This window comes from Varroa destructor, unplaced genomic scaffold (genome assembly GCF_002443255.2).
Source record: "Varroa destructor unplaced genomic scaffold, Vdes_3.0 BEIS01000001.1, whole genome shotgun sequence".
NCBI classification, from domain to species: domain Eukaryota; kingdom Metazoa; phylum Arthropoda; class Arachnida; order Mesostigmata; family Varroidae; genus Varroa; species Varroa destructor.
Genome location: NW_019211454.1, coordinates 2,467,520 through 2,483,492, shown reverse-complemented (window position 1 = coordinate 2,483,492; position 15,973 = coordinate 2,467,520). Strand labels below are relative to the sequence as shown.

Below are 15,973 nucleotides of genomic sequence, written 5' to 3'. Positions count from 1 at the left end.
TGTGTTTTAGTGTCTGTTATCACATACTCGCTAGTAGCATAATATTTAACAGACAATAGAACTAGGGAAAGTGGAGCGCTGAAGTGACTCTTCGTTTAAAAGGCGATTCCTCCGACAGCGACTCTGGAAATGAAAACGACAATATATGCTAAGGAAAGCGCAGCGTCGCGTACCACGATCGGTGCTGTCTGCAAAAGTTCGTCTATCGTGTTTGGTTACGTTCCGTAAAACTAGAGACACTGAAGCTGCTGCTGTCGCTACCGTAGATAAGTAGATGGTTGCTTCTGGTGACGGCAGTGACGAAATGCTGTGGTCGTTGGGTCTCAGCAGAGAGTTGTTGGCGTCAGCACACTGAGGCAGGGAATGATAGTTCCACGATAAACCACAGCGCGCGTTAAGCACAACCGCGTACCGTAAGCGCAAAATGAAGAAGAATAATAAATGTATGCGTAGAGGTAAACGGACACAAACGTGCATACATATATACACGTATATAGTACATTCAAAACCAAAGGCCGTGTTTGTTTTACTATTGTTTGGCTTCACTGTGTAAAAAAACTGCGTTGCGTATCTGTAGAAGACAGAATAAGCTACAGGGATGCAAAAAATTACTAGAGAAAGTACCAAAGGCATCAAGTGTATCTTGAAAAACCATATTAGTGGAAATACGGCATGATGTCGGGTGTGTACGTATGCGTAAAAATTGAATCTAGTACACCCAGATGGTAATTAGAAGGCTAACTAGTAAATATTATTAAATCTGGACAGTCGAAACAAACTACTGCTACTGCTAGTTTCTATTCTACGGAAGATCCTTTTCTCTACAAATCAAAACCCTCTTTGAATTAGGTGTAATGTATTCACGTCAAACATATGAGTTTGTTATACTAAGACGTACATTGTTAACATCTTCGCTTTGTTTTTCTTTCGTATCGTTTATGCTATTTTTTACTTAGACAACACTAATAATCAATGTCTCACAATAAACCAGGAACAAAAAAGACCTTTTCTTCACAGTAATCGTGTGGTACATAAATTATTCTTTGAGATCATGAATTTGTGTTTAGTTTCGCTTACTTTCAATATCCAAATTTTCGACAGAACGTACAAGGGAACTCGATTGATACATCTTTTTTTAGACGCACTTTACTGATAAGTATAAATTTAATTGTTAGTTTTTGACTAAAAAAAAGAAATAGACGACAATATCTAGATGCACTAACCTAAGGACGTAGCCTATAAATAAAGGCGTATGCATAGACGAGCACTTATAAGACAAACTGAATTTTTTCGGTTTTAAACATAGCCTGAGTCTTAAGCTATTCGTTTTCGCTCTACGTATAAATAGTCAAGTTGTTATTGCTGTAACAATCTTACGTAACAAACCTGTTTTGACGAGATTATCGTATAACTTTTGTGGGTATGTTTCTCTCATATATGATTCGCCGATATTGCGTACAGCTACAAACGGATTATAACGTCTTACATGCAGTTCTGCAACGATTACGAGTGATTTTAACAAATGATCACAATCGGGAGTACTATAACTCAAGTGTAACTTTCGTTGGACAACGCAAAAGTACAAGTGCGCCATTAAAGACTATGTCCTGCATAATAGCGATAATCGAAAGAACACTTAGCCATCTTTTGTCGCAGAAAAGTCCCTGACAATGATTCAACTTTAGAGCACGCTAATCTCTCCACAGAATCTTTCCTTATGAATCCAAAATTAATAAAGCATAGAAAGCCATAAGCCAGATTTTACCCCCATACAAGATTTGGACTAAAAATAGAATCTTGCCAATGTATCACTATGACCGTCTGATCATCTGCTATGAGTTACGTCAAGAGGCATAATTTCGAAGATACAGCCTGCACACGCCTTCCCTCAACTTCTCGATTTCCGCCAGGTTATTAGTCATACATGATATATTTTGCAACCGGAAATTATCCAATGGAATATGGGCTAGATCTTGGACATTGGCTGCTATGTATGGATACTCCCTGTTTGCGGGTTCTATTCTGACGCATAAACAGCTAATAAAATTAGGGCAATCGGCGAACAGCAATGGAGTACGTGGAATTTTTTAAAACAAAGCCATTTTGTGTCTTCTGCCAACAACCTGCCTCATTCATACGATGGGACGACGCGGCTGCGTAATACTCTTTTTTTTATTGTATGGCTAGTACGACTCGGATAAGGCAATTAGTAATTGAACTCATATCGTTAGCTGTGCAATATTGCTATTTGCTGAATAGGTCTCTAGATACCATTGGAGGGCAGGTGTCTGCCGATATTCTGTCTTCGTGTATGTACCTTGCTTGTAAACTGCTATAAACATCTCAATTTCGGATTTGGAAACATTGAGTAGTGACAGTGAATAACAGTAGCCAAACATGATGGACTAAAAAATGAGATTCGATCAAAAACGCCATATCTCTTAGAGATTACTGAGGTCTACAAAGAGGCCCCATTATTCGCAGCTCATTTACGGCTCATTCAGTTAGAAAGTATGGCGTTCGGTCGACGTTTACGGGGTGCAGTGAGAAGAGTTTCGCAAATGATCTAGGTAAAGACGATATTAGTAGAGTATTATTGTCTTTCCTCTTTGAGTATATGGGATATTTAGTTTCACCTAATTTTTACTCTGCTTTAGACAAGAACGCATGCCTACGCCATGAAATAGCTAGAGTTACATCTTATTTTTATTAGGATTCTATTTTAAACGTTAGCACGTTGATTGGGTTAAGTGTATTGGAACTATGTTGAAATGTGTTGCGATGCCTGTTTTCACTGTGGCTATTCGAGCAGTGAATGGGGTAAGATTGAAATCGCAATACGCGTTTTCTGGAAATCGGTCTTTTCCTTAAGCAGCCTGGGAAATAACTATTAAAAGCATCACCGTTTTACAGAGAACTCAATTACCGTCGAGCCAGCGGCGAACCCACGAAGAGCCGATCTCTGACGGAAACACCAACATAAAGGATAAAATAATTCGATAACGTCAAGCGTATCTGCCTCAGCGTAATGAGTACGCTACTCAAGCTCTTATCGTTTATAAATGTGAACACATTCGAATTCCAAATGCCGTCCCTATAATTTATATCTTAATGTTTCTCAAGGGTTTTCACGGAAGTGAAACAATTCTGCATGTACAATTCCCACTGGAAAGCTCCGTAATGAAAGGACTCTGTTTAGTGACTATTTTCATGCATGCTTCGTGCAACACCCGCGCTAAACGCGGCAAACATATTTAGTTTCTTAGTTAGTTCTAGCCACCCATTCGAGCGCAGTGAACATAGAAAGATACACTATTATAACAGGTTTAGTAATGTCATATTGAATTAAGTTTTTTCGTTCCTGTTGCGCCTCAATTAACTACAGGCTGCCACTGCAAAGAGCGACAGTGAATGTATATTTAGACGTGTCTGACAGGATACCGCCATTGTTTGTCGATGACGGTCGCCATGACGATAGTGTATTTGTTTTTCAACACATATATATACGGAGTTAAGAGTAGAACATTTAAGACTTAATAAATCACGTATTGGCTCTTAGTTGGCTGAGCTACCGCTGCACAATAATATATATATATATATATATATACATAATAGTTAAGTAAATAGTATTTTGTGTACATAAGGTCTTTGTACATATAATGCTTGAAACATCGGGGAAATGTTCGACGTAGCTACAATGCTACAGTTTCGCAAAAAACTGCAAAAGTCGAACAGTTTTGATGGTTCTTTCCGTATGATCTTGACGAGAAAAAAAAGCCATGAAAATGATAGGTCCGGTCCGGGACCAATATTTCTTTACGTTCAGAAAAGTTCCCCTGGATGAATAGACTTTCCGACAGTTTTTCAACTGAGCAAACTGTTTGTTCGAAACCGTTTCTTTTTTTTAATCCTCTATAGAATAGGCCAAAATTTGAAAATAATTAAATTCGTTTGGAAAAGTGACGAGCTATCGGTAGCACAGGGACGATTTAGTTACGCTACAAGTGTGATACGGCTGTGATAAAATCATATTTATTATACTGAACAATAATAATGAAAAACCGAATTAGTGTGGTCGAAATGACATAACAGAATAATGGGGCACAGCAAAGTGATGACTCGAGCGGCCACCCACGGAAACAGATGGCATTCCTACAATGAGAAAATTACAATCAGATAACGATTGGGATCAAATATAAAGCTACTGTTATTTTAACAAGAAACTAATATTTTCCAATGGAAATTTTGCTTGTTTATCTGTGAGTTAATGTGGAGACATTTCTGGGTATCTGGAGACATCTGTCGCTTATAGAACGGCGCTAGAAAAATAAATGTTTAGTTCCACTTGTCACGTGTGAGTACACGTGACTATTATTAGTATTTTTGAATAACATCTAAAAGCAGCCCTTCTCAAGTTATTGAGGATCAAGCCTTTAACTTGAAATAGGTTATTTTCGAGTTTTCGATAGATTCACTTCTAATAACTGAGAACTTTGATAACCTTATACAAATATATTTTCTTTTAATATCTATGAAATTATTCTTAAACCATACATCTTGCCGTATATACAAAAATAGACAACTTTATTTTTGATAAAACTTACAGGATTCGCTCCTTCGATCGATTTCAGTATTCCTCATTTTTGAAAATGCAGGGAAAGCCATAGCTTTAGAACAGCAGAAGGAGAACTTTACCAGATAACTCAACCAAAAAGGACAACATTCTACAAAATTTCACATTTGCCTTCTGTTTGTGACCTTAGCCTCATAACGATTTTATACTGACACCATATCGCTATTATATCAGGAACCACTTGGATAGGACTTCCGACACACTAGCTGCTGGCATTATTTTTCCACTATATTGCGGCTTATTGCCATTACCGTGGTGATTATTTGTACAATTATACATGTAATCAATCCTAGGTGACTTGTTTTTACTGCACATATTAATGATCTGTGTCCACTTTTTTTAGCCACCTTTCCTTTCATGTCCTTGAGATATGTCTACTGATATTATCCAGTTCTGACTTTTGTGTTTATTCCTTTATTTTTCATTTACGCCCGCATGACATAAGCTCAATTTCTAAGTATTTGTATTTTTCTCGCTAGTTCTTTTTCCGCGTACAAATGATTTTGCTTGGCTTAACCTATCTTCGAAGAGAAGTATGTTGGCTCACTTGTGTTCATTCGATGCCAATGTAATTTTTGACCTAATTGCTCCACATATTTATGTGCATCATCTGCGGCTATATAAAGGCTTTCCTAGCCAGCACTGCATAATATAATGTCGAACACCTATTACTTGAAGTTGAGTGACGCCCTTATTTGCATAAAGTGGCATAGGTAAAGGGAATCCTGTAGCGTGTATTAATTAAGAACGACTGCAGGTATATTTGTGGAAACACGTGCACATCCTATACGGACAGCTGCCATATACGGCTCTACTTCACGCAATGGCTTCAAAATGATGATACGAGAATGAGTGTACAGCTTTGAACTTGAAATGAATGATTAGCAAGGTCTGCTTTATACCATTTAATGAAGGCCTGAACATTTTGCCTTTTGACTAACGCTGATTTAGGACGCAGATCAGTTGGTTAGCGCTTTGACGAATAATTTAATATAATCGCTATAGAACCACCACCTTTGCACATCTTTAATCGTTGAATTTGGATTGGATATGGCTCCTACGTAAGGGAACACTATAACACTTTAAAAATGATGCATTACATTTTTAAAGAAAACGTGTGTCTATAAATTCTGTGAAAATTCAGCTTATGCGGTTATCAAAAATGAATATTGCCACCACCTGTATATTAAAGTCTTAAATATACTATATTTTACTTAAGGCCTAAAATATAAAATTGATCATTACGTTACATAAAGTATGAAAACTTTTCCAAAGTCTACTCCAGGTAAAGCAGGACGCAATACTTTTCCTGAATATCTAGAATAGATATAGCAGAGAAAGACATGCACGCTGAAGAACACCCAGATATTATAGGATCTAGTCGATAATGCGGACGTTTTGGGGACAACACATAGAAAAAACAGAAACCGATTCATTCTACGGAGTCCAACGAGCAACAAGAAAAAAAAGAATATCGAAATAAGTTGTTATCCGACATCATTATCTATATATCTCTGAATACGAGTAAGGGGAGCAATCCATGTGTATCGACGGTTTAGCGATATGGTATGACTGAAGGAAAAAATGTCCTACAACTGTCATTGTTTAAGATGGTCCCAAGTAAACGGCGCTCCTTTAATCTGTCAAATGGAGTCGGAAAGAAAAACGATAAGCCTGGAATATGCATATTAGCACCTCAGAATATCTTCTGATTTACTGATGTGCAGGGAGCGCTCTGAAATCTTTTTTGCTGAAGAGCATTTGCTTGGGTAATTTTGATCTTGAACCATATATTATAATTCAATTCTATTCATAAATTTTAATCAAGATGCCTGTTTGGAAAACATATATTGATTCTTTTTTAATAAGGTTTCAACTCAAGTTTGAACGAGATGCGAGGCAACCTTTCGGGTTTTAGACATTCATAAAAATCGATAAGCCAGGACGCTTTATTAACTCGGGTTCCTTAGAAGAAACATTCATTTTTGGAAAAAAACGGGGAAGAGAAGGGTAATCCTGTTACAGAGAGAATTTCTTCTGAGTCGTCTAGGCGAGTGTCAACCGGCTAAATGAAGCAAGTTCCCGGTATAACAACTTCTGAACGGGACAATAACAAATGATAATAGATTTGAGCGTTTATTTTTTTTGGTTCGTTATGGAGGTTTAGGAAGGAGACTACTTCAATCGTCAGTATTGTTTAAAAAATTGCAGTTATTTTCAATGTTAACCACCGAAGATGATAATATAATTGCGGCAGCCGCTTTAGCCAAACTTAGGCACTTACTCAATGCTAGGACCACGCGTGATGCAACATCGAAACAGTGGCCCAACTCTAAAGGCAATAGAAGATAGTAGACGGACCTTCGGGCTTCGTCCTGTGCCTGTTTTATCGTTGATTTAACTAAGCTGGTGTACTAATATTACACCCAGCCTGAGTTAAACTACAAGATAAGCCAACAATTTTATTGTTGCTATTGCTCGATCTCACCAACGCGTTTCGCAGTTATTTCGTAAGGCTGTTCTAATACGTTAACCAAGGGACTCAGCACAATTTAGAAACTTTAAATTTGACTGCTTCATGATATATCGGCTTTTGGCATATTTTTACAATATCATTACAAGGCTTTTTCGGTGTTAGCTAATTTCTGGAAGACCAGCGTGAGCTAAATCGGTCTTCGCCCGATTGATAAACTCATTATTACTATTACATAGGGTAGCCACTAGGTGGCGTCAAAGAAAACTCCCTACATTGAACATTTGTGTCAAATTCTCACCGTTCATATGGCATTTTCCACCTAAAAACTGAAATTCAGATCTATGAACATGTATTGTATCTCGATCTAGTTTATCGAGAACTTTCGATTGGTACGAAACTCCATTCATAGACCCCTAGATTTTCACTTTAGTAAAAAAAAAACTGTTGCATTAAGCCTTCTTTACAGTGAAATACATATTTTCGCTATGGAAAGATGTACTTTATTTTTATTCAGCTCATCGAGATCAATCGATTGGAGTTCAATGTTAGCTTCAACAAAGTGATACTTCGCGTAGAACAAATGTCTTTCATATTTTTGTATTTCTTTCAGAAAATATTTATCCTATCTTTGGGAAAAAAAAATTGGTAACTAAAATGTTCTCTAACTCAAATCGGGTCGATAAAACAGCATTTCTCAGTAGATGGATGGATGAACGAATAGGTTGTGGATAAATTAGCAGGGTGGAGCTAAATTCCATCCGTCACCATCGGCTACTTCTGCATATGCATGCTCCTTTTTGCTGATGATTGAGACTATCCTAAATTCGTTTGATAATTTATTGGTGGTTCTTCACGTTTGCTCTGCGAAAACCGTCGTCGGATTCCCAAGTACAAGTCATGTGAAAATTAATCTTTTCAAGCCTCACTTTAACATGGGAAGATAAGCAAGCGGGCAGGCAATCTCATTATCTAGTACGGTTTGCTATTTTAGTTAATTAGCCACTATATCTATCTTAGTGTAGAAACTACTTCGTCGAAGATGGCTGAATACCGAAAGTTTATATATGTATTTTTTGCCAAATGAAAAACTAATCTGGGTGTTTCGAATTTCATACTCCGTGCTACCATTAGGCAGTGCTTTATATGGCTCGTCACCTCCAGCGCGAAACCAGTGGTGTCTTGGGTTGATCTCACTCCTATACGGCCTTACATTGGTACAATTGAAGTCATCTGACTCGTCTTGAAAAGCAAAGTGCGATGAATTTATAATTAAAAGTTGAGCCACAGGCATACCAAATCGATATTTGAGAATAGGCGCTACAGAAATGTAAAGACAGTACAAAATAAAGGTCTACTTTTCGAATACGTTTAGCGTAACCCTCTACTCTACAAAGTGTGTTTTCAGCTCAAATACTTCCCACTTTGTGCCTTACTGGCCGTGTAGTCAAGTCAACAAGCTACTGACATTAGACAACAAATTATTGATATTAGACGAAGATCTATTCGATTATAGTAGATTTGTACTACTTATGGGACGCCCAATTATAACGGCTTCTCCGTTCGATTGTACAGTATTTACGGCGTATTCCTGAATTGCATTTTATTACGACTCATATACACGGTTCGAAAAGGACAGAGTTTTTTTTTTTAATTCTAGACGGGAATCCACAATGCGGTGGAAGGACGTGGATGATACATGTCATCGTTTCGTAGTCGGGTCCATCCGCAGTATAAGCGAACTGGGCCGCCCAAAAACGAAGCTCGTCAATTTCTATGCGCGATGCTAAGTCATCTAGAATTGTTAAACTAAATACATGCGCGCTTGCCAGTAGTTTGTCTTGAAGTGCTCAATCAAAAAAAAAAAGCCTGCTACAACGATTTAGTTTTTGTAAACGATTATTTACTTTACAATACATTATACCACCTTTTATTGTATTATTAAGTTTAAGTATGCATGAAAAGTAACTCGTTAACTGGTAACATAAGCCACTACCATAACTTTACATCATGTATAATTGTCGCAAGCGAATCTACGTTTCGCACGAGGCATGTTTAAAGGATGTCTAGTACCTTCTCACTCAACTTCCCACAGACACTCACTGATTCGAGTTTTTACACCAACACATCTGTTTGTAATCGAAGGTATTTTAGGTTTGATCTAGAAGGCCCGGTATGTACGGCTCTTGGCCAACCAAACAAAAGCATCTGGAAGTTTCACACATCGTCGAGTTTGATCGAAAATAGCACCGCACCGAAAATGAACTAAATATCTACGCCCAGTATTTTTTTTTATGTTAAAGCTGATTCCTTCCGCTTTCTAGTAATAGCACATGTGTCGACACTATCACTAGGAAGGTATAAGCCGTACTTGATCCCCCTTCCCATTAGTGCGATCACTACTGCCGCTCTGTTTGGGGCTATGTCCATCAAGCGTGGCCCCTCGGCCCACCCTTGGAGCACTGGATTTTTGGGTCGTAAAGTATTTTTGATTTTCTGTCTGGCCCTAACCTATACGGCCTTTGTCACAGCGCCTTTAAGTCGGATAAATTTTTAGGCCGTGGCAGAGCATCAGTACTATTAACGGTAAACATTTCAGGAACACTTTTCCGTATGATATAATGACTTGTCATGCATGAGCACATAATTATCATATGCACACCATTCTCGTACCTGAAGTATTATTTTGGCAAAATTACCTCGCTGGATTCTCGTTTTTCCACATCCTGTTGACGCAATGTAGGAGTCCTCTACGGCAAATGTAAACCACAACCCGCACTATTATTCGACCTACTCATCGGTACCAGGTTCGCCGGAAGCAACGCATTTACCCAATATTTGAAAAGGCGATTTATTTAAAAGGCAGACCCTTTCCCTAACTTTAACTGTCCGACCTTAAAATTGCTTAGCCCATTTGAAGCTCTCATATCTCTGTAGAAAGGTTAACGCAAGTTATCTAGCTGGCTTATGATATCTAGGACTACTACTATACTATATATATATATATATACTATACTAGGGCGCCTTATGGGCACCATTTTCCCTCGCAATTTACCTTGTCAACTGCACACTTCGATATCTCGATCCTCTATATTTCAAGCTCTACGTCCAGTATCGTAACCCTTAGGCATAGTGTCACCTTACGACTGGCTCCCACCCATGACGAAACGAAGTCTGCCTATGCTCGGGTTCGAACTTAGACCACAGGATGTCCCTAACATTAGCAGGCAAGTACGTAACCCACCAAGCTACCACCGAGAGCTACTGGTATGTCGATCCGCTAAGCAATTTCTCTTCGCAATTGTTCTGTACGAGTCTAACTATTAGAATCCGTTGCTCCTCCATGAGGTCTCTTAGTATTCCCATCATGAATTTGGATGCATAATTACGAAAGTATGAAAAATGATTAGAATCCACTTCAAAATAATATGTGGTCGCAAGGAAATCGAATAGATAAGAGTATAAATAATTATCGCACTATATCTCGAATTACTCTATAAATAGGGGAAAACGAAATTAGAATTATGCGTAATAGCTCGAATTTGAAAAGTACACACTGTAATAAACAGCCATTGTACCGGACGTCTCGATAAGTGATGAAGTTCTTTTCTATAGTACTTTAAAAAAACAGAGAGAAGCAGATTCGACGTAAGGAAAAGCTCCGCACTCCAACTCAGTAATGCGTAAAATATCGAGACGGCCCAGTTCAATAAGCCAATAGCTATATGTCTGTTGACAGGTGTTCGCAAGTTCAAACCTTTATTTGTAGATTTCTCTCATTTGTGTTATATGAGCTACTAAAAGCTTTGACTACCTTAGAACCCTTCAAAAGCTCCGCTGTTTACGTTGTATTTATATATTAGAGCATCCATTATTTTAATGACGTTTAATAAATTAGGAAGTGTTTTACTAAAGTAATCAGGGGCTTCTGTCAGTTGTGAACGTACTAGTTTTTTTAAATAGCAGCTTAGAATAGTTTTTGCTGGGATGGAGGTTGCAGGCAGCCATCAAGAATTCTCACCGTCGCCGAGAATATATAACCCATATTTGCAATCGTTGTTTTTATTTGAAAATTACTGCCTTTCGAAATCCTTCTTTCTGCACCGCATAGAATCTATCCTCTGGGCTATCGTCTAATCGCTAGACTTGGTATACGGGAAAATAAACAGGGCCTAGACTTATTTTTATAGACAGTTACAATCAACCATCAGGCTTCAGTCCATAGTAAAACCAGGGCATGTATTTCTAGTACAAAGTGCATAAATCGCCTGCTCAAGGTGCTTTTTCTGCATTTGAATTTCAATAATCCATTAACTTATTATGTATTGATGACTAAGAGTTTGCATTGCAAGAGACACATTTTGACAAAGGAAGAACATGTTGGCCTAATTTTTTTTCGGCTTACTAGTAAGCTTACATCAATAGGACGACAGGCTTCTTTTAATTTCAATGTCAAAATAGCTGTAATGAAATCTATCATCGCTGCATTTCGATTTCAAGCGAAACATTTCCTTGATCAATACCGTGATGAATACAGTATATAATTGGCACAGTAATGCATACCTTTATGCTAACAGTATCGATCAATTAATGTGCTATAACTACTACCGTGGTAGTGCGGTTGTTACGAGATTGCCTACAAAACCTAGGAATTGGGTCCTAAAGATACCAAGAAGTCAACAGTTTTGTAGCTGAAGATTAGCAGTGAAGTCTAGTCTGTCTAATGTATTGGTCCTTAACCAACTTTCGTCGACATTACTTTTTAGCTGTCTGAGGCAACTTTGAGGCAGAAGTGGTCGGAAAACAGGGAACATTTATTTTCAAATGTATACCATAGCGATGTATAGCTTGCTAGGTTGTACAGACCACTGCTGCTGGCGTCTCAGTCATCACAGCAACAAGTAAACGAATCTCCATGACGTTTTTTGTTTTTGGACGGTGTCTTGTACCAAAGGTAACTGCTAATTATTAGCAATCGTTAATCTTTAGATACGCAAATAACTCGAGGAAGCCATCGCTTTTCCGTATTTTATTCCGGCTTTGCGCAGATGCGCGCGTCGATAGCTTTCTTGTAGGCCAGTAGTCACTTCTCGGCCAAAAAAGCCTACCCTAAAATAATTTCGTATCTCTTACTACTTTCACTTAAGGAGTGGTAGTGAGGCAGTTTTCAGGCATACTTTTCGAGTAATCGTGGGAAACTGCTCGCGTAACTGCCTTCTGCAGTGTTTCAAAGTACCGGCGAAATTTTCAAAGAGTCGGAGGAAGCTTCATGAGCTATTCGTAGACGTAGCGTTCGCACTTCTTCCTCGTAGCTTTTTTTGTTTAGACTTTTCCTAATAATTGTGGCTTTGTTCTGTCAACATAACAACATACCCTGGTTTGAATAGCAGCGCAGTAACAACTGCCAGTAGTGTCATTGATTTTTACACTCGTATAAGCAGCAACTGGTGGAAGAAGGCCTGGGAAACGGAAGTCAACAGTGATACTTCTGCCGAAAGAAAACAAATGATATATTTTTTCTTCACTTTTACACAACAGCTTCGTTTTTACAGACCGGTGCAAGTTAAATTTCGGTTGGCTTCAGTTATCTCGAATCTTAAGGCTGATTTCTTCGGAATGTTTGCTTATTGCTAGCTTCTATAATAGAACTTCATGAGGGCAGTCGATGCTCGAGAAATCTTTGGTTGCTAATAAATAAATCTCATGCATGCTGGGATAAAATATGTGATAGCGCTGTGGTATTACATATGGTTCGGCTATAGTTCATTCAAGACGAGTCAAAAAGGTATCTCGGTCCAACGGCTTTAACTTGATTCTTTAAAAGGAAATAAAAATCCTTCTTTTGTGCTCGTTAACCATTATATGCATGGGCAGCAGCCTACAGAGCAAAACAGCTTCAGCTGGTTTGTATAAGCAATAATATAGGTGTTGCATGCCTTAAATCGTGCCAGTTTATTATTATTGTTAGTTAATAACTGTTGTTACTGCCTATTAAGAAGCAATAACTTAAATTTTTAAAAAAGAAGATTTGTTGGATAGGTACGACATAAATGATTTTGAAGGAGTTATAGATGAAGATAGGAAGGTTACATACATAAGCTTTAGTGCTAAGGCTGCCAAACGAACAGGTGACAAAAAGATACTAGTCCGTTTTTTACGCATAAGTCCGTCACGGGACCACGCTTTCTTGCTTGTCTAACTGTAGATCTCAACAACGCTCTTTTCCGATGGCAAATGAGACGCTTTAAAAGCAAAGTCAATGCATGATCTGGCATTAGAACCAGTTTGTGACCCGCATAGGGTAGTTGCCCACTTCTTAGGATACAGGTACCTATTTGTTGTGGAGTCGAATTAAAAAAATACTTATAATTTTTGTTGTTTATCGAATTACGTATGTGTCGTAGTCATCAAAGTCAAATTTATGCAGGTGCATCGTTAGACATGTCAGGGTCTCGAGCCCAAAGTGTCCTGATATCAAACCCAATACGAGCGTGAATTTGTTTCTGAGCAAGAATGGGATTTTATTGCGTTGATATGGCGTTAATATGGTAATATGGCGAAGTCCTGCAATTGTAGCTATATTACCGGAACGGTGCAGAAAATATCTTAACGCAAAAGTCCCATCTGAAACATTAAGAAAAGCTAAATTTCCCGACGACAAAGCGCAGTACGAGTGTGCCGAAATGAATGTATTAAAATAGGTCTATTCTATTTGTAATCGCAGTAAGTGAATAATTCTTTTTCTATTTTAAATAATGATCCCTAGTAAATGTCATTAAGGCATTATATAGGACAGTTGGCCTTTCGAACGAAACTAGTTAAGTCAACTATCCTTAACAGCAGGTCACTTTTATTGCTAAAATTCGTAGGCAGTCCCATTAACACAGGACCAGCTTGAAAATTTCCCCTTGCATCGATATCCGTATATCCATCAATACTGACGCCTGTGTTTTGTGCTCAGAGAGGAATGCTTTTTGATATGCTTATATCTTAATTGCTACCTTAAATAGGCTTGGGGACTGGTCCGGACCAGCGGCACCTTAAACTAGACCGACACAATTAGTCAACTGGAACTTATTCAGCGAACAGATATGTTGCGAACTTTTCCTTTGTGATTCAGTTATATACCGAACTTTTAAGTTGAAACTTATTATATCAAACAAACTACGGACTAGTCTCAACGTTTAATTATGATGTGCTCACTGTTGAAGTTGCGTAAGGTGTCAACAATAACTGCTGTTACTTTAGAGTATTGTCAGACCTTACTTACAACCTGAAAGATGCACTATTTTTTTAAAAACAAGATGATAAGTTTTGTGTACCTTCATGCGGGTGCGCACCACAACTATTTTACCATGTGTTGCTAATAGTTACAGAGTGATCAACCGTGACGATTATTACGGTTCAATGAGAAATTGTTAGTAGTTGGTCGCAGTGTTGCACTTTGATAAGGCCCGGGACGTTTAGCAAAGCTCGTGCGTGATGCGTTGCGCGTTCGAGAGTGTTTTGTGATCCGATGGGACTTGAGAAAAAGTTACGAGAAGTTCTATGGCCATTGGTTTTAGCCATTGTTAGCTATTTCGTAGCATAATACATAACATCATTCGTAGCAAGTATAGAGACCTGTTCTTCTGCATTGTGCAATTTGATTAGATTCCACTATAGACGAAATCCGATGGAGTCCAGATAGCTTATAAATGATATCAACTTCACTACGGGCTACGCAATTAACTTTCGGTCGTATTGGCTAATACAGTTGTTTCCATAGTATTTCATTACTCTTGGTTTCCGTTTCGTATATCTGAGTTACTACTCTCCTAAACAACGTCTGCAACGAGCTGAAGTTCGTAGCGAGTCTTTTGGTTGCGCAAGCGTATAGCCGCCACGGTCATTGTTCATATGCATAGTACAAAGGTGACCCAAATTACTCAATGAATAATTAAGAACCGGTTAGTCAAGAGAAATTAATAGAACTTATTTGTATTTGCTTGCTTTGTAAAGCGTATTCGTATCAACTACGTAATGGTAGACAAATGGCCTGTCTTTTTTATATGTTACAGTTGTCACAGGCCAGGTTAAACGAAACAAAGAGATGTTGCTTAAACTTTGCAAAGGTACAGGACTGGCATATCATCGATTCACTCGCCGTTGCATCATCGGGATAATCCTGCTGATACTTCCGCTGGCACATGAAAGTCCGCGAGGTGTCGTTGGTCAGCGTGGAAAAGGCGGTAATCGCGGGAGTCATGGCTACGTGCACGTCAAGGTGCTGAGCGATAATTTTTTTTGTATAACTTGAGTTAAATATGTTAAACTGTGTCGTACAGCTCTGGTAAACGAAGGCACGTCCGTTTCCGTCGGAATGTGACCTACTAATTAAATTGCAAGTAAAGATTACATCTGAGCTACGTTCTTGCTAAGTGTCTCTTTCTCTCGATAGATTTGCGCTGTCGCCGTCCGTTTTATTAGATATTCCATAATATCCAACATAGTCCCTTTGAAAGCCGCTTGTGTATCGATTTTGCGTTTCTTTAAAACTGAAAATTGCATTAAGCAGCTTCTATGCCACCTGGCTATATTACAAAGGTGTTCGTTTTAAAAAAAAAATGTATAAAACAACTGATAATTGGCCAGCGAATTATACTAACAGACGGGTAGATTCGTTCAAGATAATCCTACTCCGCGTTTACGTTGACATGTCACTGTTGTGCTTTTTATAGGTATTCCGTGGTCCGACACAGGGCAGACCCGGACAAGAGTTCGCCTCATGGGGGTACCACGCATATTTGCCCCCAGATGCGCATTTCAGACATTATCGCTAGAGAAACACTTGATATAACTAGTTAATTATATAGCCAAGGTACAAT

General features: G+C 38.4%; 1 protein-coding gene across 1 annotated transcript in view; it reads left to right on the top strand.

Annotated features, from left to right (window-relative positions):
- Positions 1 to 15,973, top strand: part of LOC147758123 (uncharacterized) — a 70,043-nt gene that overhangs the window by 14,590 nt on the left and 39,480 nt on the right. The gene's annotated exons all lie outside the window — the stretch shown is intronic.